This window comes from Glossina fuscipes, unplaced genomic scaffold (genome assembly GCF_014805625.2).
Source record: "Glossina fuscipes isolate IAEA_lab_2018 unplaced genomic scaffold, Yale_Gfus_2 61398, whole genome shotgun sequence".
NCBI classification, from domain to species: Eukaryota; Metazoa; Arthropoda; class Insecta; order Diptera; family Glossinidae; genus Glossina; species Glossina fuscipes.
The window spans coordinates 73326-78450 of NW_024003613.1; positions in this window are offsets into that span (position 1 = coordinate 73326).

Sequence of the window (5125 nt, forward strand, 5' to 3'; positions counted from 1 at the left end):
AAATTATTTGTACACACTAAATAAGTTTTATTTTCCTACAAGCGTGTCCTTTTTGTTTAACTGAAAGTGTACTTTTAAATTAAAGGTTGTTTTTCGTTGAACGCATTAAAGCTTCCATAAAATGACGATTTTCCACATTTACTCAAATTAAGAGAGATATATTTTGCCAAATCTCATAATGTAAGTAAAAATCACTTATTAAACACTATATTCACAATGCAAAATAATCGTGTACCTTTCTCATATATATTATATTTTGCTCAATCTAAGCCAAAAATAGGTTGGGGAACCATCTATAAATCGAATGCAGATTCAAACTGATTCAAGCAACAAATTGTTAAGAAGTACTTGAGTTGATGTCTCAATTTTATAGTTTTATAAATTTTCAGTTTCGTATATTTTTTACTTTTTTTCGAATTTGCCTAGCAAAGTAAGTGAAAATTGAAAAAGGTATGGAAAAGTAAACCGACCGAACTATGGTAACATCCATCAAATGCTCTTTATAAAGAACTTTTATATAACGGTTAACTGGTAGAAATAAAGACAGTCGGAGATAAAACTCTCGAGTCAAATTAAGCAAATTAAATTTCTTAACTTAATATATTTATGTAAATGATTATATGGAAAAAAATTATCTTTGATATCACCGCAGAAATCCTCACAAGTAAGCAAATAACTGAGAAGTACGGCTGTGGTATAACTAACAACGAAGAACTTTCATTCCATTACTAAATCAATTACAAGTAAATAAATACAAACGCTCTTGTAGATGATACTACAAAAGAGAATATTTTAAAACATTTTTTGGCTAAACTTTTCGTAATGATAGAGAAATGTATTTTTATTTATTTATATATCCTCATAATAGGCATGGCATGCAAGAAAGAAGAGACTATCACCTCATTCTAAGCATCATGTGTTTTCAAAAGGAATGGAAAGTATATACTATTACATTGGCAAAAAAAAAAAATATTACAATATCAAACGTAAATTGGTCGGTATCGAATTCTTGTGCTGTATGCTATCATAAATACGCAAATCAATTTACAAAGTTTGGGAATAATATTTTTCCATACAAATGCATAACAGTAGTTATATTAAGAATACACTTCACCCTATCCTGCAAATATTCATAAACAGCAATCTGTGAATTATTGAATTTTTCTTGTTTCCTTTTTTTTTTTTTTTTTTTGAGTTACAATCATTGAGAGCTTTAAAAGTATTACATATTTTGTTATAAGCAGCTTTGACTCTCTATATGCGGACGTTAAGATATACGTGCTAACATTCATTTTTCATTCAAGATTTATCCCTACGGGGCATGTGTTGATTGAACCATCCACACATAAAATTTACGCACCGATTTACATATACTTATGTAAATATATATGTGCTTATGTACAAAGAATCCCACGGTCAACAAAATCACACATTTATAATAGAAGTTGTAGATAAAAATAAACACACGAAAAATATTATTCATGTATTGCCGAGAGTTGTGGACTCAGCTCTGGCCAATTTAATTTTCTCGCCTAGAATACAAGAGGAGCAGGTTATTCCAATTTTTGGATGATTTAACATTACTTATTATACATGGAAGAAGGTAAACAAAATACACGAATGTATATACATATATATGAAACAATACCTAACATTTACATGATTGTACGCAAGACCGGATTCATTCTTCTATATGTATAAATGTATACATATTTGCACTTTTGTCCATATTCATGCATATATAGCAAATATAAACACGTATATGTGTGAAAAAAATTTTTCTCCACTAGACGATTCTAATTTTCAAATACCAACACAATCTGTTTGTGTTAATTATATAGCCAAACTGGTCGAATATTCCACTTAATTAGGCATTCGTGATATCGAATACCTATTAGTGGAAGCGTGTAGTGGATTTTGTAAACATTCTTTTTTCCTTAACACTAATATTAATAGGAATGCATTATTTATATTCACAAATTTTTCTAATTGTTATATTTGTCTACATATTTAATAATAACAATTGATATTCTTAACAAAAGAGCCGAATAATATTAATTGGCTGAAAAAGTTAGCTTGGCCGCTCGTCCAGAAACTTTTCTTTTATTTTGCCCCTTGCGCCATCTATGGTAAAACGATAAGAATTGATAACTTAAAAATTTTGATTAAAAGCTCCACCAAACGGACAAAAGTTGTATTAATTTCATTGTCAATTATCGAAACACATACCAAAATCCAATAAAAATATATATGGATATTTTGCTTTGATGTTTATCTTTTCACATTGTTGCCGAAACTTTTGTGTTTTTTATACCTAAATATTGTCAGTGGAAATGGTTTCCAAGGACCAGCGGTAACGTTAACATTTTATTTTTAACTTTCAAACCACAGCTTGGGTAAAAAGATGAAATGAAGCACGCAGCTTTTGTCTAGTCCTTATACCTGTCTGTCATAGACTATCACATTCCTTACAAACTGCACCACTTTAACTCATTATATAAATAAACTAAAAACTGTTCGGTATCACTGTCATCAAGTAATATTCTTTAGGGGTGGTTAGGAAAATTGTAAACTCTAATCATAAGAATTTAAGGGTAATTTATGTATATGAAAAATTTGGTAGTTGGTGCGGTATATAAGAGGTAATTCTTGGGGTTGAATTTGCTGTCTCATATATGAAGTCAAAAACAAAATCTTACCAATCCTCTTTTAGGGCTATGGTTATTATTTTTATTGAACAAAATGGTCTCCTTGTCGACTTGTCTACTTAAACATGGCAATTAAATTTTACAAATTTTCGAAAAGTATGTATTCCCATTCAATGACAAAAAATTTTACAAGCTAAGAAGTCTTGGAAAAGCAGGTATTCGCCGAATCCATACGTTAGCATTAAATCGCAACGAGAGTTTGTAACTAATTTAACAAAATTATTATTTGTAAATAAAGTACAAAATAAAACAACATTAGGATTCCTTAGTATTATTATTATTATCATTTGTTTAGACCAACGAAATAAACTCCAGAACTAAAATTAGGATGAACAAGGGCAACTAAGACTATCGGATGTTTTTTTTTTTTTTTAAATAGATTAGCAGCTGTAATTAAGTCAAATATTTTATTGATATTAATCCATCCAGCTACTTTCAAAACGTCCATAGCTTTAGATGCTTCGAAAATTTTTCTCCGAATACTAGAAATGTTTTGGCATTTGGAAAGTGTATGTTAGTATATGTAAGATTGTGTCCACAATTGTAGATCGAGGTAGTAAGTTTCTTATGGATCCATTGATATGTGGCAATAACATGTCTATGTCGAATTCTTGCGAATATTGTGATCTTGATTTTTCCGACGTTGATTGGATATAGAGGCGGGAAGAGGGAAGGATTAACATGCAAGTAGTGTGGATGACAATACTGTCAACTTCCTTCCTCAGTTTTCTCTTTAATTTTTCCCCTAATGTACTTTTGGAGGTCAAAGTTTTCCATAATTGTCTCCATAATTAAACAGGCGGAAGCTGCGGATTATATAAAATAAAAAATTATTCGAAAAAACTTCACATACGATTGTAGAAACGTTTAATGGGTAACGTCCCCATCAAGTATTTTGATAGTTTAAAGGATCGACCAAAACTTAAAACGGACTTATTTTCAAGTAAAAATGCGTCTCTTAGTACTAGCACAAGTTCAGATGTGCAAAAGGCAAAATACTTCACGTTCAACACCAACGGAATTTTGCCACACTCAACATTTCAACACTCATTTCCATGCAAGTCTGCTGTGAAAGTTGCTTCTATTAATCCCTTAATATGTTAACAGATAGGATGCGCAGGATTTCCGCTTTTTTCACGAACGATATCCACAAGTTATTCGCTTTAGCGCTTATTAATTCACATTCACTTGCTTTCGTGCAATGCTTCGCATTTAAGTTAATTAAAACTGATGAATATTATTTATACAAGCATTCGAAAACTCGTCCAATAACTTTGCTAGGCAAAAATATTTTGATGAAAAGAATAAAAATGTTAAGTCAAATAACAGATAATTTTAAGAAATAAGTGTTTACATCTGCTAAAAATTATCTTTTAAATGAACAAGCGAGAAACACTCTAATAAACTTAAATTCAAGAAACAATACCTTTGAAATAACGAAAATTACTTTACGTAAATCCAAGAACGAGAGCATTAGTTAAAATTAGAATCTTTTCAATAAACATTAATTATATGATAACGCCCTTGTTTTGGGGACAACATATGAATTACACAAAGTATAATAATAATCAAATATCTGTTTTGATGTTTGTCAAGCAAATTGAAAAGAGTGCTAAATAAATCCACAGCGTAAATTGACGAAATCGAAAGTACAGCAAATGTTAATCTTTTTAGTAAACGTAATTTATATATCATAACGCAGTGCGTATAATGTTGTAAAAACAACTGCTTCCTTCGTATTGTCCGTTTGAATATATGAACAAATTTATTTGAGTTACGAATAAAAGTTTTCTTATACGTCAATAGATATGGCAACTAGTATCTAGTGATTTAATGGAATCTGTATCAGTGGACGAAAATGTTCAAACAACTTACAGCTAGTAAAGTAAACCTTACGAAGGCAATGGCCATTTAGTGCACAACCTATCTGATGAGCAAATACATATTTGGGCATTCTCAGATTCAAGAAGAGTGGCCAATAAGCTACTTAGAATTACAGATTCGTGTGGTCCTGTAAGCAAAGTTACGCCAGGAAGTGCTAAGTACGCTCTCACTTTTATAACCGATAATCCACGCTATAATGAGGCAACAGGCAACGGTATTGAAGAAATATGATTTTGTTACAAAGAATACCGTTGCACACACGATATAACTAGCAGAACGATATAGCTTAAAGATTCAATAGAAACTCTATGGAAATAGCACGTTCAATGCTTGTGAAAGCCTATGTAAAAGAATACTTATAAGCAGAAGCTATTCACACTATAATGTACCTTCGAACACCAACTATATCGTTGGCCAATATGTTTCTATAGGAAGTTTTCTACAATAAAACACCTAACGCGTCATGAAAAACAAAAAAAATATAGTGAAATAGGATCCGAATTTGCAAAGAATACACATAAAAAGAGCATTTC